Source organism: Anomaloglossus baeobatrachus, chromosome 2 (genome assembly GCF_048569485.1).
Source record: "Anomaloglossus baeobatrachus isolate aAnoBae1 chromosome 2, aAnoBae1.hap1, whole genome shotgun sequence".
Taxonomy (NCBI): domain Eukaryota; kingdom Metazoa; phylum Chordata; class Amphibia; order Anura; family Aromobatidae; genus Anomaloglossus; species Anomaloglossus baeobatrachus.
Genome location: NC_134354.1, coordinates 517,234,739 through 517,260,286, shown reverse-complemented (window position 1 = coordinate 517,260,286; position 25,548 = coordinate 517,234,739).

The window sequence follows — 25,548 nt, the reverse complement described above, 5'->3', positions numbered from 1 at the left end:
CAGTGGCTCTCCCCACGGCCTCTTTTACAGCATAACTTTGCTACCCTGCTCCCATGTTGGTATTTTTTCTCCACATCCACTGCATGTGATTCTTTTTATCCATCCATACCGGATGTTGGTAAATATGGTGTTGTTGTGACAGATTCACAAACAGAATTTTTTCCTGAAAAGGGTTTTTTTTTTTCTCAGCGCTCCATAGTCACATAATCTTGTGCTGACATGTGCTTGGTCCACACCTGGTTATTAGCTCTATAGGGCAGCACACCCAGCAGTGCTGTTTTTCTTTATTCATCTCCACAAGCCGTGGTTTATCATTGCATGCTTTAGTAACCAAGGGATAAATGCAACTGTCTATTCAAACATATGTTAGCATTGCTATTGTTACATCAACCTTTTATTGGTCGGACTATTAACCTGAAGTCATTACTGATAATTTCCCTATATATGGTTGCTTTAAATCTGTTTGCTAGCTCTATAGGGCAGCACACATAGCAGTGATAATACTACCTCTCATTGACCGATATGGGTTTTGGTTTATCTCCTGCTGGCATCAGCAACCTTGGATATTGCAATTGTTTATTTTCATATATGATGTGGATATTTTTGCATGTTAGCATTTTATCCTGAGCACTTTGTACCATTCCTTATATATGTGCTTGGTCTACACCTGGTTATCAGCTCTATAGGGCAGCACATCTAGCAGTGCAACATTCTTTATTCTCTTCCACTAATTCTGGTTATTATTGCATGCCTCAGCAATTATTGGATAAATGTAACTGTCTATTCAAACTTATGATACGGATATTTTTGCATGCTAGCAATTGATATTGTTACACCAATCTTTTATTGATCGGATCGTTATCCCGGAGTCAATGTTGATAATTTCCCAATATATGGTTGCTTTATACCTGGTTGTCAGCTCTATAGGGCAGCACACATAGTACTGCTGATACTCTTTACTGACTGATACAGTTTTTGGTTCATCTCCTGCAGGCATTAGCAATTTTTGGACATTGCAATTGTTTATTCAAACATACGATATAGATATTTTCGCATGTCAATGTTGATATTGTTATACCAACGTTATATTGATTGGATTATTTGTCTGGAGCTAATTATGACAATTTCAGAGGCCGTGTTATGCACTTGTGTGTGTTTTTAATGTTTTTAAACTGTGTGTTTCCCATTGACCCAATAAAATTGTTATTGAATTGCTATTTCTTGCCTATAATTTTTTGATGTGCGCCTAAATTATGTGTGTCCTCTTCCTCCTCTTCGTGAATTTTGTAAGTTTCACCACAGAATCAGCATCAATTCCTGTATTTTCCAGGAAAAGTTTGAAAGCATTTAATCCATCCTGGTGTGGAATATTTGAGTACAAGGAATCCACATCCATGGTAGCAAGGATGGTTCCCTCTGGTAGAGGACCTATTGCTGATAGTTTTTTCAATAGGTCAGTAGTGTCCTGGATGTAGCTGCTTGTATCCCTTACCAAGGGTTTAAGGATACCCTCTACCCATCCAGAGACTTATTGAGTGAGGGTGTTGTCAAAATAAATGGACAGGTCTTACTTATGATGACCTTTGACACATTCAGAGCAGGAATGAATGTGTCACATGGATTTATGTCTTTTTACATCAATTAAGAAATGTTTTCCTCAGACCATCTGGGGGCATCACAGCCAGGACCAGACACCCCAATCAGAGGACAATAAAACTACAAGATCAGGACTACAAGATCCCAGGTACCTTCAGACGCATCACAACTAACGTCGTGTACTTGATTATATGTACCAAATGTCCAACTGGGGGTCTGTATGTAGGGGAGAACGGACAACAGCTCAGGACAAAGATGAATTCTCACTGCCACACAATTAGAGAAAAAAGGATGGATCTACCTGTGGACAAACATTTTTGTAACCCAGACAACAGCATCATGGACTGTAAATTGCTGGTAATGAAAGGAAATTTCAAGTCCCAAAGAGACAGGAGCGTCTGGGAATACAAACTTATGATGACCTTTGACACATTCAGAGCAGGAATGAATGTGTCACATGGATTTATGTCTTTTTACATCAATTAAGAAATGTTTTCCTCAGACCATCTGGGGGCATCACAGCCAGGACCAGACACCCCAATCAGAGGACAATAAAACTTTTACCCTGCTTATCTATGAACTACAACAATATTTATGGCCACAACAGTTTGCCCCCTTGCCATAGTGATAGTTCTGCTTCACATAACTTGTTTTTTTTACTGCACTATTCTATGTCCTGTTGTGTATAAATATGTGACTCTTCAGATTTTGTGTTATACTGAGCCTGATTAAGAGAGCTGAGTAGTCTAGAAAGCTTGCTATTATTACCATCTTTTCAGTTAGTCATTAAAAGGTATCAACCCCTGAGGACTCTCAGTTCTTTTAAACAAACCTTTTTCTAACTTTCAGGTCACTCACTTGATGCAGTTTGGCAATTTTCTTGGCCGAGATACCACTGTCATTGAGCTGGATGATATTGTGTCTCTTTTGTTGAGAAATCTTCATTATCAAAATTTGAGAATGCCAAACTTACTGTTTTGGGACTTTGCATTACTACAAAAAATGCAGTAAGAAGCGATAAAAATATTATATCGATCCCAAAATAGGAACAATAAAAATGTTGTCTTGCTCATCAAAAAATAGGCCATCACAAAGCTCTATTGACCTTAAAATAAAAACATTACGGGTCTTGGAAATGACAACACAGCCCCCAATGTTTTTTGCCAATTTTCCACCACAAAGCCCCTCCAAAAAACTAGACATGTTTGCTATCACCATAACTGTATTGATGAGAAGAATCATATTGCAGGTCATTTTTACCATAAAATTTACACAGTAAAAATAATTCAGAAACACAATGTCAGAAATTGTGGCGTTTTTTCCTTTTTTTACAATTTTTCACTATTTGGAATTTTTCTAGTAAACTGCGTGTCAAAATTAATGGTTTCATTCAAATCTAAACACCACCAAATCATCAAGTCTTTATACTTGCACACAGTTTTTGAAGAAACTGGGAGGTTCTTACAAACTAGGTCTCCTATGGATGTAAGATTGCACAGATGCTTTTGTCCCTTCATTTTATTTCATACAGAAAGTGGGTCAGGGTTAGAGCTCTGTGGCGACCATATCATAATTTTTAGGCCTTTTTTGTCTTCACATTTTTTTGATGCACAGTACTATGTTAAGATTGTCTAAGTTGTTTGTTAACAAATCTTTTGATACAAAGTTTGCCTAAAATATGACACAATTTAGTGTGCAAAACAGGAACATAAAAATCTTTTTATTGTTATGCAGTTTTTAATTTTTGTGGATAGAGAAAGTGAATATATCTGATGTTTTTGTTTATTGGAATTCATTTCCATACGTAGAACCGTAATGAAAGTTTGAATATTCTCCTCCCCACATCTATAAATAGGAATCAGACATGGAGTATATTGGAATTTAAGATTTATTACTTGCTTTAGTAAGTAATGACTATAGTTGACGATCGTTTCTTAAAGGGAACCTGTCACCAGACGTGTCCCCTATAAGCTGCGGCCACCACCAGTAAGTACTTATATACAGCATTCTAGAATATTGTATATAATTCCCAAAGCTGATCTGTATAAAATAAAATGAGCTTTTATTATACTCACCTGCAGGGCATTCCAGTCCAGTGGGTGTCCCCTCCTAGCTTCTTGCGATCTCCATCCTCCTTCCTTGCTCCGTGTGGATGACGCGTCCTATGTTATCCTCACAGAGTCCTCCATTGCTGGCGGCAGAGCAAAGTAATGAAATGTGCAGGTGCAGAGAAAGGTGAAAGAACTAGAACAGTACATTGATCTGCCATCAGCAGGACAGAATGAAGTGTATGTGTGCAGGAGCATAATGGAGGACACTGCATGGATGACGTAAGAAGAGTCATCCACAAGAAGCAGGGAGAATGGACAACAATTGCAGAAAGAGAGGAGTTGCCGGGTCAGTATCAGTGGACCCGATCTCCTCGCAGGTGAGTATAATAAAAGCTGTTTTTATGTTATACAGATTGTCCTGACTCCTGAGCACTTATATACAGTATTCTAGAAAGCTATATATAAGGGCTTAATGGTGGTGGATGCAGTTTAGGGGACAAATTTAGTAACAGGTTCCCTTTAAATAGTAGGTAATGTGATTGCATTGTAAATTTAGAAAGCATTTTTGTAATATTTTTCCCTTTTTAATATATAATTATGAGCTTATTTCTAAAAGTGAAGATTGACCAGGTTATTCTAATACACAAGTGTGTGAACATTCATTTATACTCACAAAAGTGTTGGCAAGCCTTTTCTTGTTCGAGTGATAGCTCTAATAGGATCTAAATTATCACATTTTAACTGGAAGTGGTTTTAAAAGATATAAAGATGTCACTTTTATAAATTATGCAAGGTAATAGCTCTAGTTTTAAATTGCAACATAGATATTTTACAAAGCTTATGTATAAAATTACTTTTATGACTTAAAACTGTGAAAATCTCTATCAAAATTTTATTTTAAATGCTCACTGGCACAAGGGGTTTTTACAAGATGCCAATATACCTGTGTGAATGGAACAGTGAGAGGGTCAGTGCGCCATGGATAACCAATATTTTTCAAGAAATTGTCAACTACCATAAAACTCTATGTGCTGTCACGCTTCCCGGTCCCCGTGCCCCACTCTCCGGTCCCCGTGGCCCGCTCCCCGCTTCCCGGCGGCATCCCCTGCTCACCACTCCGGTCCTGGCCTCCTCTTCCTCGCCTGCGCCCTCCATGTGTCCTGCTCCCCGCTCCCGGTGCCCCTCTGCGACGTGGGACACTCAGCCGGGCACTCCTGCTTCCTCTGCACCGCTCCCTGGACTGGCTTCTGGCACACGGGCCTCGCGCATGCGCATTAGGGCGCGCGCGCGGTCATTGACCCTCTCTTAAAGGGCCAGCACCTAGAAACAGGAAATTGCATAGACAGGTACAGGGTATATTAGGATTCTCTTTCCTGGTGGGCGGGGCCTGTTCTACGTGTTTAGTAGGCTAGGAGTTCAGGTCCCCGTATTGCTGTGTCCAGTATTAACCCCTGTCTGTCTCGCAGAGCCTGTCCTGTCACGCCAGCCGGTCCTGACCAAGTCCGTTCCAGTACTACTGACGGTGACTTCGGCGGAAGTTCCACCACCTCTGCAGCTCCGCCAGTCTCCAGTCCCTGGCTCCGTTTGGTGACCCGTCCCCTCGCTCAGCAGGTTCCGGATTCCGCCTGACCCTACAACCCGGCCTCGGACCCTGAGCCTCGTCACCCGGACTACCGTCTAGAACTCCGTGTTCTCAGCGACATCTACTTTCCAGCTTTCCTACGGACTGTCTTGCTACCAATAGTGCTTCGGCTGCCGTGCATCAAGACCCTCTGGCGGGGTGACCGGCCTGGCTGCCTCACCAGGGGAACCGGTGTACGGTCCAGTGTTTCCACCACCCGGACGTAACAGCTAGAACAGGCCATGGATCCCGCCGAAGCACTAACGGCCCAGCTGGGCAACTTGCAGCAGGAACTCGGGCGACAGCGCGAGACCCAGTCCCGCATGCTGGCCTTCATGTCCTCGGTGGATGCCCGTCTGAACACGCTGCAAGCAATTGCCACGTCCCTGGCATCTCAGGCTTCTACAACACAGTCCACGGCCGCAGTTCCCGTGGTGGCTTCCTCGGAAGCTTCTAAACTCCGCTTGGCCTCTCCACCCCGATATGCCGGAGATCCTAAGACCTGCAGAGGATTCTTGAATCAGTGCTCCCTCCACTTTAAGCTGCTTCCGCACCTGTTTGCCTCCGACCAAGCCAAGGTGGCGTTTGTGATGTCCCCTCTGGAGGGAGAAGCACTGGCCTGGATGAACCCTTTATGGGAGAAGGAGGATCCGGTAACCACCAACATCCAGGAATTCCTGCAGGCTTTTCGTATTACCTTTGACGAGCCCGGACGCGCCTCCGCGTCCGCCTCATCGCTCCTCAGGCTACGTCAGGGGACTTTGACGGTGGGCCAATATGCTATCCGCTTCCGCACCTTGGCCTCAGAATTAGGGTGGAACAATGAGGCCCTAACCGCCGCCTTCTGGGAGGGACTCTCGTGCCGTATTAAGGATGAGCTGGCTGGTCGTGACGTGCCTTCCACCCTGGATGCCCTGATCGCGCTAGCGACACGAGTGGATCTTCGCTTCCAGGAACGATCCAAAGAGGTGTCCGATACGGCACTCCTCCCCACCACTGAAGTCCATCGCTCCCCAGTCGGCATCACCTGGCGCTTCTACCTACGAGCCCATGCAGATTGACCGCCTGAGGCAGTCTGAGCAACGCAGAGCAGAACGACTAGCAAAGCGTCTCTGCTTCTACTGCGGAGATGGCACACACCTGCTACGCTCCTGTCCCGAGAAGCCGGGAAACTCCAAAGCCTAGGCTTGGTAGGAGAGGCCACCCTAGGTGCTGGGACTCTCTCAGACTCCGTTACATGGACTGTTCAAGTGACTACAGAAGAGACCCGGTTCACGGCAGAGGCATACCTCGATTCCGGAGCAGCAGGCAACTTCATCCAGCAGGCCACGGTGGATAAGTACCAGGTGCCTGTTCTCCCACTAGAAAAACCGCTGGTGATCGCCTCTGTAGATGGGAGACCCCTCTCTGACACCGTCTCGTTGATCACCAAGCCTGTGGAATTACGGATCGGTGCCCTGCACACCGAAAATATCACCTTCTACGTCCTCCCGCGCATGTCTCATCAGATCCTGCTGGGACTCCCATGGTTACGGGCACACGAACCGTCGGTCAGCTGGAGTACAGGTGAAATTACCCGATGGGGCTCCTCGTGTCGCGAGAGATGCCTGAAATCCATACAGCCCATCCGACGACCTCCGGTTCCAGAGTCTCTACCAGGACTGCCTTCTGCCTACTGGTCCTTCACAGACGTGTTTGATAAAAAAGGAGTCAGAGGTACTACCGCCTCATCATTCCTACGACTGTGCCATCGACTTACTGCCGGGAACTACGCCTCCTAGAGGAAGGATATACCCCTTGTCCCCTGCTGAAACACGGGCCATGTCTGCCTATATCACCGAGAGCCTGGCAAAGGGGTTCATTCGGAGATCCTCGTCCCCTGCCGGAGCAGGTTTTTTCTTCGTCAAGAAGAAGGAAGGTGATCTGCGCCCTTGCATTGACTACCGGGGATTGAACCAGATCACCGTAAAAAACAAATACCCTCTGCCACTCATCCCCGAACTATTCGATCGGCTCCGAGGAGCTCGTATATTCACCAAGTTGGACCTCCGTGGGGCCTATAACCTGGTTCGCATTCGCTCTGGAGACGAATGGAAGACCGCATTCAACACTCGGGATGGGCACTACGAGTATTGTGTCATGCCCTTTGGTCTGTGTAATGCTCCGGCAGTCTTCCAAGAACTGGTGAACGACGTGTTCAGAGACCTCCTCTATGTCTGTGTCGTGGTGTATCTGGACGACATCCTGGTCTTCTCTCCGGACCTACAGACCCAAAGAGAGAACGTGCAGCTAGTACTCCAAAGGCTCAGATAGAACCGTCTGTACGCCAAGTACGAGAAGTGCGTCTTTGAAAAGATGTCTCTTCCCTTCCTGGGTTATGTAATCTCGGACACTGGCCTGCAGATGGACCCAGAGAAAGTGTCTTCCATCCTCAACTGGCCTCCTCCTTCCGGACTGAAGGCCATCCAACGCTTCCTCGGCTTTGCAAACTATTATCGTCAATTCATCCCGCACTTCTCTGCCCTGACTGCGCCTCTCTCTGCCTTGACCAAGAAGGGAGCTAATCCTAAGGACTGGCCACCGGCGGCTGATGCCGCGTTCTGCTCTTTGAAACAGGTGTTTGCTTCTTCCCCGGTTCTCCATCGCCCTGAATTGAACCAACAGTTCACCTTGGAGGTGGATGCCTCCTCCTCAGGGGCTGGGGCAGTGTTGATGCAGAAATCCTCCACCGGGAAGATGGTCACTTGCGGATTCTTCTCCAAGAGCTTCTCGGCACCCGAACGTAACTACACCATCGGTGATCGGGAGTTACTGGCCATCAAGCTGGCCTTGGAGGAATGGCGCTACCTCTTGGAGGGAGCAGTATACCCCGTGATCATCTACACAGACCACAAGAATCTGGAGTACCTACGGTCAGCCCAAAGACTGAACCCGCGACAAGCCCGCTGGTCCTTGTTTTTTGCTCGATTTGATTTCCAACTCCATTTTCGGCCCGCAGATAAGAACGTGCGGGCAGATGCCTTGTCTAGGTCCTTCGTGCCCATGGAGCAGGAGGAGGAGACATTCCAGCCCATCATCAGCCCCAGTAAAGTTATTCCGGTGGCTCCTGTTGCTCTGACTCAGATACCCCCAGGGAAAACCTATGTCTCAGATACTGACAGACAGAGAGTCCTGCACTGGGGTCATGCCTCGAAGATCGCCGGCCATGCTGGTCAGAAGAAGACTTGGAGTATGATTGTCCGTCATTATTGGTGGCCGTCCCTCCGTAAAGACGTCGCAACCTTCGTCTCAGCCTGCCCATCCTGTGCCCGGAACAAGACACCCAAGCACCTACCATATGGACGTCTTCTGCCTCTGCCCACTCCTTCCGTTCCGTGGCGACATATTGCAATGGACTTCATTACGGACTTACCTTTGTCCTCCGGACACACGGTCATATGGGTTGTGGTGGACCGTTTTTCAAAGATGGCTCACTTCGTTCCCATGGCCGGGTTGCCCTCTGCCCAGGAGCTAGCTGACTCCTTCATACAACACATATTCCGATTGCATGGCTTTCCTGCACCCATTGTGTCCGACAGAGGAACTCAGTTTACCTCGCGCTTCTGGAGGGCTCTCTGCAAACATCTGGGAGTATCCTTGGACTTTTCTTCGGCCTACCACCCTCAGTCGAATGGCCAAGTGGAACGGGTCAATCAGATCCTGACCTCCTTCCTGCGCCACTACGTCAACATCCATCACGACGATTGGTCCACGCTCCTTCCTTGGGCTGAAGTCTCCCACAACCAACACATCAGCGAGTCCACCTCCAGCTCTCCCTTCCAGGTCATTTACGGACTTCAGCTTTCTGTCCCGTTGCCAGTATCCTCGGCTTCCGATGTCCCCGCGGCAGATGCTCTGGTCCGGGACTTCTCAGCTATTTGGAACTCTGTCAAGACTTCTCTAGAGCGTGCTTCTTTGCGGATGAAGACACATGCGGACAAGAGGTGCCTGGATCCCCCGTGTTTCTCCCCAGGTGATCTGGTCTGGCTTGCATCCAGATACATCCAATTGAAGTTACCATCGTACAAGTTGGGTCCTCGTTACATCGGGCCGTTTAAAGTCATCAGCAAGATTAATGCAGTCTCCTACAAGCTGCAGCTCCCGGCCACGATGCGGATACCCAACTCCTTCCATGTCTCCTTGCTCAAGCCTGTTGTCCTTGGTCCCTTCTCCGCTGGTGCCGGTACTGCTCCTCCTCCCATCGCTGACGATGACATCTATGCGGTAAGGGATATCGTGGCCATGAAGACCGTGCGAGGTCGGCAATACTTCCTGGTGGACTGGGCGGGTTATGGTCCCAAGGATAGGTCCTGGGAGCCCCGGGAGAATGTTGGCACTCCTCTGATCCGTGCCTTCCTGTCCCGGTTGCGGGGAGGGGGGCGTGCGGGAGGGGGTACTGTCACGCTTCCCGGTCCCCGTGCCCCACTCTCCGGTCCCCGTGGCCCGCTCCCCGCTTCCCGGCGGCGTCCCCTGCTCACCACTCCAGTCCCGGCCTCCTCTTCCTCGCCTGCACCCTCCATGTGTCCTCCTCCCCGCTCCCGGCGCCCCTCTGCGACGTGGGACACTTAGCCGGGCACTCCTGCTTCCTCTGCACCGCTCCCTGGACTGGCTTCTGGCACACGGGCCTCGCGCATGCGCATTAGGGCGCGCGCGCGGTCATTGACCCTCTCTTAAAGGGCCAGCACCTAGAAACAGGAAATTGCATAGACAGGTACAGGGTATATTAGGATTCTCTTTCCTGGTGGGCGGGGCCTGTTCTATGTGTTTAGTAAGCTAGGAGTTCAGGTCCCCGTATTGCTGTGTCCAGTATTAACCCCTGTCTGTCTCGCAGAGCCTGTCCTGTTACGCCAGCCGGTCCTGACCAAGTCCGTTCCAGTACTACTGACGGTGACTTCGGCGGAAGTTCCACCACCTCTGCAGCTCCGCCAGTCTCCAGTCCCTGGCTCCGTTTGGTGACCCGTCCCCTCGCTCAGCAGGCTCCGGATTCCGCCTGACCCTACAACCCGGCCTCGGACCCTGAGCCTCGTCACCCGGACTACCGTCTAGAACTCTGTGTTCTCAGCGACATCTACTTTCCAGCTTTCCTATGGACTGTCTTGCTACCAATAGTGCTTCGGCTGCCGTGCATCAAGACCCTATGGCGGCGTGACTGGCCTGGCTGCCTCACCAGGGGAACCGGTGTACGGTCCAGTGTTTCCACCACCCGGACGTAACATGTGCCTTTCCATTGTATGAATGTCAATAGTAATGCTTATTGTACAAAATTCAGGTAGTCTTAAAAGGCAGCCAATCATCCGATGAACAAGCCTTATACTTGAGTGAAATTATGCTTTGGTTTAATCTTTTGGTTTGACATCATTTTTGGCAGTGCATCATGCTATTCAAGCAGAAGATGGGCTGCAAAGAATTAAAGCAACAAATATAATAGGTCATTCAATATGGATCTGAAGAACAGGCTTTCTGTGTAAAAAGGCTACTAAACAACCACTGAAAGACAAGTATGTTGCTGTCAGCGATTAATTAAATGCTACGCATCATACAGTGTAAATACACAAAATTGGGTTATTAAGTTCTTTTAGTTAATTAGACATCATAAAAATATGTTTGTAATTGACTTACCTCCTCTATTTATTGTCAATCTCCTGCTGTGACAACTTTTACCTTACATAGTGAACAACTTGTTGATATGGAGCTTGGCCATCAGTGTCTGGCCTAGTGTGGTAGTTACATTTTGGAAGAGATGTTTACTAGATATGAGCATGTCTTTTAAAGTTCTGGCTCAACTGAAGTTTACTAGAAACATTAAATTTTCAATTAATACATTTGTGCAAATCTCCATATTGTAAATCTTGTAACTGGCTTCAAAAATACATGCATGGGAGAGGAGACAGAGAAAGAACTCTACTGACCATAAGAGCTTACATTCTACTGGAATGAAAGAGAGAGTGTGAGAGGATCCATTTACCTTAAGAGTTTAAACTCTACAGTAGAAAGAGATTTACTCAGTTACTCTGGAGATGGATAACTACTCTGCCATGTAAAGTGTACCTCACTGGGAACTGCTTATTTGTGATGGCCCAGGTACTGACTATTACTGTACTAGTTATGATGTCATAGCTGCTGGGCATTACAGGGGGGTATATCTAAATGGTGTAAAATGATGTTATCCTACTCTTTAGTATTTCACTATGATTTTTTTTTAGGTGAACCACAAATCAAATCTCAAAATGTTCAAATGCTCATAAATATGGGAATTTCAGCAAAGCTGACTGAAACTTGATTCTACGGATGTCAATCCTCAACCTGCCGTAACCCTCAGTCTGATACAGCGCCGCACAATCAGCTCTACCCTCCCCTCCTGTGTCCTCACCTATCCCTTGTAAACTGTGAGCCCTCGCGGTCAGGGACCTCTATCCTCCTGTACCAGTCTGTGCCTTCTATTGTTTATGATTATTGTACTTGTCTCTATTATGTATACCCCTTTCACATGTGAAGTGCCATGGAATTGATGGCGCTATAATAATAATAATAATAATAATAATAATGTCTTGTGTTAACGCTTAACATCCCAGTTAGCTCTCTTTAGCATATTGATCTTTATACAGCACTTTAGCTGCTTACCTCCATCCTCCTCCCTTTCAGCTCCTGACATGGCTATTATCAGTCATGTTTCTACCTCCCTCACCCCACTTCCCCCCCGGCATCCAGCATAGCAGTACTTCTAACTACAGTTCTCACTTTCCTGAGCCATGAGCTGCTTCAAATGCAGTTATCTCATTATGCAAATATAATGATGAGTAAAATCTTCAGAACAAACTGGCCTTTAATGTGAAGCACTCATAGAAGACCAAAGCTACTCACTAGTGCTGTCACTAAAGGAGAAACACCCACCACCCAAGCAACCAGAAAGTAAGGATACTGTAGGGATACTGCATAGCTATGAGCTGCTCAGGAGACAACTTGAGGTGGAGTCCAAAATGGCCACTGAGAGAGGCAGACATACATAAAGGAGCTCCTCTACAATCCGAGGGCATCTTGTTTCTCTGCCTGTCATCAAGCTTTCTGTCACTTCCGAACATCAGCTGAAGGGCTCTCCACATTAACAAGGACCCCTGTCCAGAGCCTAATTTAGAGCGGATTCCACTGGAGGGGGGCTGAGGCTCTGAACGTCGTGGCTCCTGGGAGACGAAGCTCTAGCTGAAGATAGAACAGCAACTGGGGACCGGTGAGTCATCACCGTACAGGCAAACAGCCTCGGCAGTTAGCTGTCCCCTCCTGTCCCCTGCTGGGCCTGTTAACAGTGGTGGTGCACCCCCCCTCATTCCCCAGGAGCCAAAGAAAATCCCCACCATCTTGGGAGGATGGGTGACCGGACCCGTGGGCATTATACCTGCACCAGATTGAGTGGGAGGGTGACGAGGACCCACATCCTGAAGGGGGACGCTCTCTACCTGGCCGACAGACTGATGAGCGGCAATCAACTGTTGCAGGTGAGGAGTACTGACTCAAGTTGGTCTCCATATGGGTACTGGAATACTCCGCCATTTTAGACAAGCTGGTAGGGTGCTGAAAGTGGCAGACCTCGGAGGCTGCAGGCCTTTACAATTCAGCTCACAGATACAATAGAGACTCTGTCCCTTGGTCGGGGCTGTTGGTGCTGCTGGAGATCTGGGGACGGGAAAGTAAGAGACGGCCACAGTCTTGAAGCGGGGGAGGTGAAGGAGAGGGGGAAATCTTCCAGCTTGAAAGATCTGTGGTGACGGCGCTGGCAGGGGGCCAGGTTCAACTGATAACACAACAGTACTCTCCCTCTGAATAAAAGGGAGCATTGCAAATAATATTCCTTCTAATGCAGCACTGACTGTTATCTCCCTGGTCACCACTGTCTCTCAAGTTTCTGACCAGTCACTTACCTCCTCTTACTGGATTAAAAAAGTAATTACATACACCCCTCTCAGCAGATCTACAGGTATATTATCTGACGACTGTCATAACAACTACTGGCTGGTGCCCTTGGCCTGGGACCCCTAGAAGTGTCCTCTGTTTCCTTTAAAACCCCTCATTCTGTTGGGAATGAAATGAGCTAACACCATTGGGGTGGGGGGACTTAACAGGTGCTCAATGCAGGTGCAGAAGACAATGGCCCTCCCTCCTCCGAAGCAGCAGGCCAGGGAAAATTCTGATTCTGAGGAAGAGAGCAATCCTGAAGATAAAAGTCTACAAAAAGAGCAACCAATTTCCAGGTCATTTATGAAGTGACTCTTAGCTAAAGCGATGGCTCCCGTCATGAAGGACCTTACGGACATTAAACAAGATGTTGCCTAAATTGGTAGCAGAGTAGTGGCCCTTGAGTCGGTTAACTCGACAATTGCTCTACATGCTAACTCTACTTTGTCCTGCCTGTAGGCTCAAGAAAACCATGTCAAACAAATTTATAACATATTAGAAGACCTCGAGAACAGGGAGCGCAGAAATAACCTACGTATCAAGGGCCTCCCTGAATCCATGGCCTTGGAAGCAGTGGGCTCCGCTCTTCAAGAGATATTCCCCAGAATTCGCCTACCAGAAGACCCAAGCCTAATTGCATTGGTCAGGGCCCACCAGGCTCTTATACCAAGAACCAGGCAATCAGATCCTCCACAGGACGTCATATGTCGCTTCCTTGATTTTCGCACCAAAGAACTAATCCTAAAAAGGGCAAGAGAATCGGATGATATTACATACGAAGGAGCCAGCATCTTGATCTTTCAGGATCTTGCCACTTCCACTCTCAAAAAGAGACGCCTGCTTAAACCCTTCACAGATGCCTTGAGTCAAAAACAATACCAATACCGCTGGTGGTACCCATTTGGTATTGCAATCACTGCCCTGGACAAACAATTTCAAGCTAGAACTTCTGAAGAAATAAGAAAGATCTACGGCAAGCTAAACATCACACTGGAAAAACTCCCAGACCTGGAAGCAATTCACCAAGCATCTCTGATCCATCCCGTTCCACCTTCTACACCATGGAATACTGCCACTACCCCCAAATCCCAAAAAGCAAAGCGGAAGGTGGCAAAAATGCTTATTTTAAGCTCAGCAAATAAACCAGACTGACCCTACACACTAAGTTTCTTTACTTAAGATTGAAACAGCCTCCAAGGTTCCTAATGTTATCCTTGACTTGCATTGTTGATCTCATTCCTCTAGGGGACCTTTGCTTCATCCCTCTGATGGATCTCGAGAGTCGAGACCCAAAAATACCTCCTGGAAGGGAAAGGACTGATCCTGGGTTTGCTATACCTTAATACTCAACTTTTTTCAATGTTTGGTATTGCCATTTTTTCCCTTTTCTGTGAGTGGCCGACCAGCTGGTCTCCCACTTGATAATGACAGATTATTATTGACACCTGTTTTGTCACCCCATTACTCATGTGTATACAGTATATGCATGACATTAATATTGTTCTTTTTATGTTTCAGATACTTCTAATTTGTGTTGTCTTACCTCCCAACTTCTGCCTCTCCTTCATTTCCTTCTTCCACCCCTGGCTTAGATGGCTACTACCTACGATTCTCGGTACTTCCAATGTGTCATCTATCATGGCTCAAACACAAAAGGTAATTAAGATAGCAAGCTTTACTGCACATGGCTTCAACTTTCTCATCCCACAGTCACAAGCCCTCACTAGATTCAAAGAAGGCTTTGGCATCTTAGTCTTACAGGAAACACTTTTCCAACCAAACAAACTCCCCAATTTTGATAAACATCACTATATTCAATGGTATCACGCCCCTTCCCCACAGAAGGGCTCTAAAGGGGTATCCATTGCTTTTTGTAAAAACATCCCCTTTTCAATGTATAGTTTGGATGCGGACCCTGAGGGTAGATATTTATTTGTTAGGGGACTAATGTCCGGCTCCTTGATTACGGTCGGAAGCATATATGCCCCTAACATAAAATAAGTCAAATGGATTCTTTCCACACTCAGAAAGTTTAACCTCTTTGCAGAAGGCACTTCTTTCCTGTGTGGAGATTTAAATTTAGCCCTGGAAGCACATTTTGACTCTACTTCTAAAAGATACCATAGATCTTTCACGCATCAAAAATTCCATACAGTCCATTTCTCTCATTGATGCATGGCGGTACCTCCTCCCCTCGGACTATACTTATTTCTCTCATACTCATAACTGCTATCATAGACTCAATTATATTTTTGTCCCTAGGTCTCTATTCCCGGCAATAATTAAAGCAGACATCTTTCCGACGCTCCATTCAGATCACTCAATAGTCGCAGTTAATTTAACAATTCAAAAACCTTACTCTGCATTTAGATCATGGAGACTTAATGAATCAATTTTGTCCTCTCCGAATGTTAAGAGACAGATACAAACGGCCTTGGATAATTATTTTAAGACTAATGAATCCCCAGAAGTTTCACTTCCCATACTTTGGAAATCCCACAAAGTGGGGGAATTGATCTCTATTTCTTCATATCTAAATAAGGAATGGAAACAAACATTCTACATCCTATGCAAAGAAGTTGCTGAATTGAAGCTATCACATAAGAAGTCTCGGCGGGCGAAATTGGTGATTGAGACACTAAAGGCTGCTTTACATGGTACGACCGATTGTGCGATTTCACAATCGATCGTACCCGCCCCCGTCCTTTTTGCGTCACGGGAAAATCGATGCCCGTGGCGCACAAAGTCGGTAACCCCCGTCACACATACTTTCCTCTCGTGCGACCACGCTGTGGGCGGCGAACGTCCACTTCCTGGAGTGGGAGGGACGTTCAGCGTCACAGCGACGTCACACGGCCGCCGGCCAATAGAAGCGGAGGGGCGGAGTTGAGCAGGATTTAAACATCCCGCCCACCTCCTTCCTTCCACATAGATCCGGCGGCGGCCGCAGGAGGCAGGTGAGCTACTCATCGTTTCCATGGTGTCACACGGAGCGGCGTGTACTACCACGGAAACGATGATCAACTAAATTAAACGATATTATGGAACCTAGTGAGCAGTACACGACTCACGATTTGTGAGCGATACTGCGTCGCTAGAAGGTGTCACACAGGCCGGCATCGCCAGCGATGCCGGATGTGCATCACAAAAACCGTGACCCCGACGATCTATCGCACGATAGATTGTCTGGTGTAAAGCAGCCTTTACTGCTGAAAGACAGCTTTTAAAAGATTTGCTTAACAAGCAGTCGGCCATACTATACATGAACTGGAAAAACAAACTATTTGTGCATGGCGAAATGGCATCAAAATTGATGATTACCCTAATCAAGAAACATCAAGCCCGCACCTATATACATGCCATAAAAACTACAAACGGTTGCCGAACCACCGATCCGTCTCAGATTAATGCAGAATTTCTAAAATTTTATTTGGCATTATACCAAATTTGATCACAGGAGTCACCTTGGCAAAAGAAAAAAAGAGTCCCTTTAATTCAGGCATTCCTCTCTAAGCTACATTTACCTAAACTGTCACCAGACCAACAAATAACTCTTTCTAGTCCATTCACCTACATGGAGCTCCAGTCCATCCTGTCTAAAACCCCAACAGGGAACGCGCCAGGCCCGGATGGCTTGCCATCAATCTATTACAAATCCTTCTCTAAAACTCTGGCTCCACATCTACTTAATATGTGTAATGCCATCCTTGCAGGCCACTCATTCCCAAAACACGCCCTGGAAGCGCACATCTCGCTTATACATAAGGAAAGTAAAGATCTGGAATCCTGTAGTAATTATAGGCCGATTTCCCTTCTTAATGTACACTTAAAAATCTTCGCTAGTATGCTAGCCAAGCGAGTAGTAGAACTCCTACCTAATGTTATTTCTCCTGACCAAACAGGGTTTATTAAAGGTAGAGAAGGAAAAGATAATGCCATCCGCATCCTATACCTAATTCAAAACGCTAACATACACAAAAAAACTCTGGTTTTATTGGGTACTGATGCAGAAAAAGCATTTGACAGGGTGGACTGGACCTTTCTTCAAGAAGTACTTACGTATTTTCACTTCCCACTACACTTCTTTCAGGCCATACTTTAAATGTACATGCACCCCTCGGCAAGAGTTAAACTTAATAATTCTCAAGTGACTCTTTTGATATCCAGAACGGAACTAGACACGGGTGCCCATTGTCCCCCCTCCAGTTTGTTCTGGCGATGGAACCCCTAATATAAGCAATCAGAAACTGTGAAATCATTCAAGTGTTTGAGATAGGGGAGACCACACAAAAAACTGCAGTATTTACTGACGACCTTTTGATAATCATGCCTCGACCGAGTGCAGGTCTTCCCACTCTCATGTCCATTCTAGAAGAATATGGTTCTCTGTCCAATTTTAAAATCAATCTTTCGAAATCCGAAGCTCTCAGTTTAAACATTCCCACCTACTCAATTAAATACCTCAAGTCTAACTTTCCATTTAGCTGGCCGTCTAAATACATTACTTACTCTGGCATCAAGATCGGAAGGAACCCTACAGAACTTTTTGAATTTAATTTCAAACCTCTCCTTCCCAAGATTTCTGAATGCATCAGGTCTTGGAGAGCACCATTCTTGTCAAGGATTGGGAGGAAAAACTTGGTAAAGAGTATAATCCTGCCAAAATTCATCTACTTGTTCCAGATGCTTCCCATCTTGGTTCCAAAATCTTTTTTATCTAGAGCTAACTCATTACTCTATAACTATATTTGGAACAATAATAGGTCACATATTAATTCTCACACCCACTCTCTCTACCCAAAAATAAAGGGGGAATGGGCACTCCGAGCCTACACAAATACTACCAGGCTGCCCTTGCATCTACAATCCTTGAATCATTCCGGGAATCCAAAGGAAAGCAGTGAGTTGTCATTAAGGATCATTTGTCCCCTACCCCAATCGCTCTTTAGCATGCTCACCACCTGGCTACGGACCTAAAAGGAAAATAAACAGCCACTTAACTAGAGCTGCCGTATCGGGCTGGAGAACCCTATCTATTACACTAGCACCTTCTCTATCCCCCTGACCCGTGTCTTGGACATAATCGAGATACGTACTTTGAACCCTAACAAAAGGACCACAGGCCAATTTCCTAATTTAGATATTACAGTGAACAGCTTACTAATGGAGGGCTCGTTAATGACCTACCAAGAGATGAGAGAAATTCCCGCTCTCGCAAAATTAACTTTTCTACATTATAACAGGTTAAAAAATGTCATCCTTTGCTCTCATTCCAGCAGTAGCCTGCTCAGACCATCCACAAAATATGAGTCCATGTACTCTCAGTTGAATTCCCCCAGGAAGGTCCTCTCACAAGTTTACATCTTGCTTCTCACCCGGAATACTACAGCGAGAAGGGCTTTTGTGTCCTGCTGGGAGAAAGACCTAGGTACTACATTTTCGGACTCTCAAATTAACTTCATATATAACCATTCACATGGTGCCTCAGACTGCATAAGATTCCAAGAAAACTCATACAAAATAATCTCCCGCTGGTACACAACTCCACTTCAATCACACCAATGGCACCCATCCTCCTCTCCCATGTGTTGGAGGTGCGGAACTGAGCTGAGAACTTATCTCCACTTATAGTGGACATGCCCTTCCCTACATAGCTTTTGGCTGGATATCTTATCACTCATCTCGAACCTTACTAGTTTTCAAGTCCAGTTAACTCCAGAAGAGGCCCTACTCAACTTCCCCATCTGGCCGGCCAACAAAAACCTACCTAAGCTGGCTGCTTTTATTGTGGCAGTGGGCAAACTTCTGATTCCAACTCATTGGCTAGCGACCACCATACCATCTAAGAAACATCTCCTAAGTAAAATTGACCTATTGTATCGTACCGAGGAGCTAGCTTCACTTACTCGACACAATTTGACCTCTTTCCAGAACATCTGGAGCCCATAGATAACCTATAGATTGTCAACAGAGTATATCTCTGAAATGGCATTAACACTCACAACTGATGCCTGTTCTGCTGACCAGTAAACTAAACTGCTGCACACTTACATGTGTTTCGAGCCATCTGAGCCGAACACCCACAATCAAATCCCCACAACCCTCCCCTCCTCTCCTACCTTGTCTTTCCTGTGTCTCCTTTGTCTTCTTTGTTTTTCTAATTTTATATCTTCAATATCGGCTATTATGCTCTAAGTGCCTTTTTTAATTATCTCAGACTGCCTGTGACCTCTCCTCTCGCTTAGTCCTTTTTTCCAAAGGGCATTTAATTATAGCTCTACTTTATATCGGCCAAGTTTTGTTAAATGGTCCAATGTAAGCAGCGAGGTGGGGCTGCCACAAGGCTGAACTCTGCTTTTTGAGTGACACTACTGTAATAGCTACCTGTATTCATGATTTTATTGTTTGTGATATATAACGTTTTTTTTTCAAAGTACTCTAATGGGCTGTATTTTTATTTGAAAATTTAAATAAAACATTGAAAAGAAAAGGAGACAACTTGAAGGCTATGATTGTGTAAACTTCATGCTCATGGTTCTGTTTTTTATGCTGTGGACACTGAGTTTTCAGTGGAGTTTTTAACTCCTGCTCCCTCGGTGATTTTCCGTTTTTGGTTTATCCCCTTTTCTTCCAAGAGCCATAACGTCTTTAATTTTTCTATCAATATAGCCATATGAGGGCTTGTTTTTTGTGGGATGAGTTTTACTTTTGAATGAAACCATTAGTGTTACCATCTAATGTAGCACCACACGGAGCCTAGGAGTTTTACTCGTCACTGGGCCAGTGGTATTTGGGGTTGCTGCTGTGACTGGCCTGACCCGGCTCCGTGGCCCCGTCGGCTACATGAAAAGACAAAGACAAAGACAAAGATTTGTTGCGGACAGGTGCCACCTCCGCCACGGCAACCAGGGCTGCTCGAGTGGCGCTCGGGTCTGGGATCGTGTCTGGGGCTTGAGTGGGAACCGGACTCGGGGCTCGCGCAACCGCCCTTCCACACACACAGTGAAAGAGGGGGGTATTTACAGGGGAGATTGTCTGTGACACCACCTGTGGGTTTCGGTGATGGGATGGTGGCACCGCCGCTGCCTTTTGGGGCCGACGTCCGGGACCAGTGATGTAGGGGGGCAGCAAGGTGGTTCCCCCTCCAAAGGTAGGGGTTTGTCGTAGTCCCGGGGCCCCGGTATGGGTAAGGAGAAGGGCTGGGGTGTTGTCAGCAGGTTGGACCAGGTGACCCCAGTGTACTCACGATTATGAATAATCCACACAGAGTCCATACTGTAAACCAAGGCCGGATGCTGGTTGCCTCTGGAGGGGTGTGCTGGTCCAGCACACGTGTTGACAATGTAGGGCCCCTTTCTCCTGCACTTGTGTCTTTTGGTGTGTGGATTATCACCACTTGGAATGAGAGAAATCCGCTCCCCTGCAGCTTTGGACACAGAGGGAGCCGTTGCCCACAGACGCTGACCTGTGGGACTTCAGTGGGTTTTAGGTGGACACCCTGTCCCCAACGTTTGGCTGCTGGTATGCTCTCTCTGGGCTTCTCTCCTCGGGAACAAGGCCTGGTACCTTGTCCCGCTGGTCAATTAACAAGGGGCTTGAAGCTTGCCTCGTCCTAGGGTCCAGGTACCCCGCCCGTGCACGGTCTCTGGACCTGATTCCCTCCGGTGGGCTACGACCCTGCCCTGGTGCACTTCGGGTTTCCAGTGATCGAGTCTCTGTCTCCTGTGGCCCTACAGAGCTGTCTGCCACCTAGTCGGTCCTCCCGTTGTCCCAGGGCTCCAACCCTGACCACACTGCACTCCGATTTCCACTCTACTCAGACTTCAACTGCACTTCAAACTCTGTCTGACTGGTTCCCGCCCCCTGTCACCTCAAGACCCCTAGGTGGGCGTTCCCATTCTCCTGGTCCCGCCCACTGGTGTGCCCTGTGTGTCATGGGGGGCAACTAGGATTTGTGGCTGATGTTCCCCTGTGTGTGGGATGTGTGGTGTTAGTTCCCAAGGAGGAGGCAATTTCTGTACCCCTGGTGGAGGGTACAGTCATCTGTGACTACCTGGTTTTGCCAGGGCATCACACTCCCCCTTGGTAAAACAGAGCCCATCCACGGGCTGTCCGACACCGGTAGGTGTTTATTTTTTTTAGGAACTGAAAAAAGGTAAAAACAACATTTAAAACATGTAAAACATTTTTTTTCTTTATGGGAGGCACAGTGCTTAAACGTTAGGTAACCGTTGCCATCTACCCCTTTTTCCCACCCAAAACACCTGTACCCTTCCTTGGTGCCACTGCTAGTCAGGTGTCACACCATCTTGGGTTTTTGTGGGTGTCCTTGTTGGTATCCGGGTCAAAGTTCTGCACCCATTATCGCTCCAAAGGGTCCTCCTATGTAGTCACCGGTTTCAGTGGTGACTGGACCTCGGCTGACTCCACCGCAGGCCCTATCTCCAATCTTCCTCTCCAGTGGGTGCCGCCTTCTGGCAGTGAGTAACAAGAAGGTAGATGGGGGGTTATTTACATGACCCAAGAAAGTTTTTGGGGCAGTGTCGCCAGTCCTGACACCATGGTCCATTTTTAACTATTAAACCGAGGGTAAAACAATTTTCATAACAACTATAGAAAGAGGCAGCTGGGTATCGCAACCCTACTTCTTTTCTTCATACAAGAAACGGTGGGAGGCGAGGCAGGGGTTTTTGTTTACTACCACCCACTTCTTTTAATAAAGGGTGAACCAACCCTGCTCTTCACAGTGTCGGGTGTTGCTGACCATATCGCCGGGCTCCAGATTGTGGTCTCGATGGCCAATGGGTAAATGCGGAGGTACATCCCTCCGGATGTATTTCAGCATCCAGTCCTGGGTCGTAGATGAACCCCTACCCTTTCTGGGGGTCAAAATGGCGAACCTGCCCTCTATAGGTCGGGCCCCTTACCTGGAAAGTGGCTTGGCGCAGGTTGGCCTTTTCTTTATAAGTGCGGGCAAGCACATCTGCTTTTTGTTTTTCTCGGGCAGTGATCTCCCTTTACAGCTGTTGTTGCTGCCGCTCCCAGTACGAGGCACGAGTTTTGTGCTCCGCCTCCTGCTCGGGAGCCAGGCCCACTCGGATGCCGTCGGTGTCGGCGACAACCGGACTCTCTCTCTGCCGTGGGCCCCATCACTCAGTGGCCTGCTTCTCCTCTTGGCAGGTACATGCCCGCTACTCCACAGCCGGGACGAAGTATTTGGGAGCAGCCGGCACCACGGACCAGACAGACTTCTGGTCGGGTTCCGCCTCCGCTGCGGCCGGGCGGACAGCCGGAGCTGTTGTTATCTCTGTTGCGGCCGGGCGGACTGCCGGGGCCAGGGATGATGTCATCAGGGTTGCGGCCTGGCTCGGGGCTGGATGAGATGTCCTCAGGGTTGCAGCCTGATTGGGGGCTGAGACGGGTGCCAGATCGGTGGTGCAGGTAAGGCCCGAGGTCCCCATTGCTGGGTCCTCTTCTTTAGACAAGATGGGTTCCGCTGTCGTTGCTTGGGGCAGCAGGCCGATCAGGGTACTAGCCGCGGACACGGGTGGCGAGGGAGGCGACATGGTGGACAGGGGCAGGCCGGTTCCTGGGGAACATAGGGGCGTGGGTCACCACTTACCTGCTCCTCCGAGGCCATCTCCATCTTGCGCGCCCGGACAGCTGCAGCCAGGCCCTTCATTTCGGTGGTCCACCGCGTCATGATGAAATGTGCCTGGGCCTGGATTCTTTGGCACATCTTCTCCGTCTGTGTTTCAATCCAGTCGGCGGACCCAGGAACGGGCCTCTCTACTTGCTGGTTGTCGGACCCCTGAGACATCATGCCGCTTGCTTGTCCAGGAACAGAATTTGGCAAAGTCCTGGTCTCCCTGCCTCTTATCTTCTTGGTTTACATGCCGCTCCCCCTTGGTTTTCAACAGCAGTCTCGCGAGACCCACTGTCCTTTGCAACTTCAAGCTTTGGGAGTCACTGAGTTCTGCCTGCGTTCTTAGGGGTCAGGGCTTCAGATTTGCACCTTTTTCGGGGAAGAAGATGACGCTGTTGTTGTTTTGGCACCAAAGATGGCGGGCAAGATAGCGGCAGTTCAAGATTTTGAAGCATTTCACGGATTTCAAGGCAAGGCGCACGGCATCTACTGATGGGTTAAGAATCCTGTTCGTGATGCCAGTTTTTGTGTTGTCGCGGAAGGGTGCCGCCTCCGCCATGGCAACCGGGGCTGCTTGAGTGGCACTCGGGTCCGGGATCGTGTTTGGGGCTCAAGTGGGGACCGGACCTGGGGCTCGCGCAACCGCCCATCCACACACACAGTGAAAGAGGGGGGTATTTACAGGGGAGATTGTCTGTGATGCCACCCGTGGGTTGCGGTGATGGGATGGTGACACCACCGCTGCCTTTCGGGGCTGAGGTTCGGGAACGGTGATGTAGGGGAGCAGCAAGGTGGTTCCCTTTCCATGGGTAGGGGTTTGTTGTAATCCCGGGGCCCCGATGTTGGTAAGGAGAAGGGCTGGGGTGTTGTCAGCAGGTTGGACCAGGTGACCCCAGTGTACTCACGATTATGAATAATCCACACAGAGTCCATACTGTAAACCAAGGCCGGATGATGGTTGCCTCTGGAGGGGTGTGCTGGTCCAGCACACGGGTTGACATTGTAGGGCCCCTTTCTCCTGCACTTGTGTCTTTTGGTGTGTGGATTAACCCCGCTTGGAACGGGAGAAATCCGCTCCCATGCAGCTTTGGACGCAGAGGGAGCCATTGCCCGCAGACGCTGACCCGTGGAACCTCAGTGGGTTCTTGGCGGACACCCTGTACCTTACTTTGGGCTGCCGGTCTGCTCTATCTGGGCTTCTCTCCTTGGGAAAAAGGCCTGGTACCTTGTCTTGCTGGTCAATTAACAAGGGGCTTGAAGCTTGCCTCGTTCTAGGGTCCAGGTACCCCGCCCATGCATGGTCTCTGGACCGGATTCCCTCCATCGGTACCGGCAGGCTATGACCCTGCCCTGGTCCACTTCGGGTTTCCCGCGACTGAGTCGCCATCTCCTGTGGCCCTACAGAGCCGTCTGCCACCTAGTCGGTCCTCCCGTGGTCCCAGGGCTCCAACCCTGACCACACTGCACTCCGATTTCCGCTCTACTCAGACTACAACTTCACTCCAAACTCTGTCTGACTGGTTCCCGCCCCCTGACACCTCAAGACCCCTAGGTGGGCATTCCCATCCACCTGGTCCCGCCCACTGGCGTGTCCTGTGTTTCATGGAGGGGCGACTAGGATTTGTGGCTGATGTTCCCCTGTGTGTGGGATGTGTGGTGTTAATTCCCAAGGAGGAGGCGATTCCTGTACCCCGGTGGAGGGTACAGTCATCTGTGACTACCTGGTTTTGCCAGGGCGTCACACACTCATCCATGTTAATCGCAAGTGGAACTGAGCCCTAACTGTGAGTGTTGGTGCTCTGCTGGCATTCACAGGAAACACATCATTGTAGCATCAGGGTTCGTCATCTAACCCCGTGCTGTCATGCCAAAACATTGGCGCCTCGTGATATCATCACATGGCCATCAGTGGTGGCAGGAAACAGCATGATCCCCATCGGAGCTTTAACAGCACAATCTAAGTGATTAACAGGCTTGGGTGGATAACCTGTTTGCCACACATATCTACTGATCAGAGCAGCACACATGCGCAGGAATTCCCACGATGTTCAGAGGGAGGTGACCTAGGAATTATATATACATGCTAGGTTGTGAAGGGGTTAAATCTGCAGCAAGTTAATTTATCTTGTAGTAAATATACTTTTAATTTGCAGATTTTTGCTATTGACCTTAATGAGAGTAAGAAAATATGCAGATAAAAAATGCATAAGTATAATCCACATATTACTTTTTCAATAAAGTTTTATGAAAGCCATGTAGCAAAAAGTTTAAAAAACAAAACAGCTTATATGAATTTAATCTCTTCATGACATCTGCTGTACATGTATGGCAACACAGAATGTGCGTTCCCATAAACTGTCATACATGGACGCCGCTATATAATCATGCTGGCTCACGTGCGGAGGCAGCAAATTCATCAGCTGGTGTTAGCTCTATATATAATAGCTGACAGCCTGGGGTACTGCCATGGTTGGTACTAGCACCAATTGAGGACGTTTAACCCTATGATCTTGTTGTTAATACTGACAATGGCATCAATTTACTTACAAGAGAGAGGGAGCTCCTGTGCTCTGATCAGCATAACATCAAATAATGGCCGTGGGGTCATCCGTTATTGAGGCATGTAAGGTCCTTCCTGTGTCTGTGAT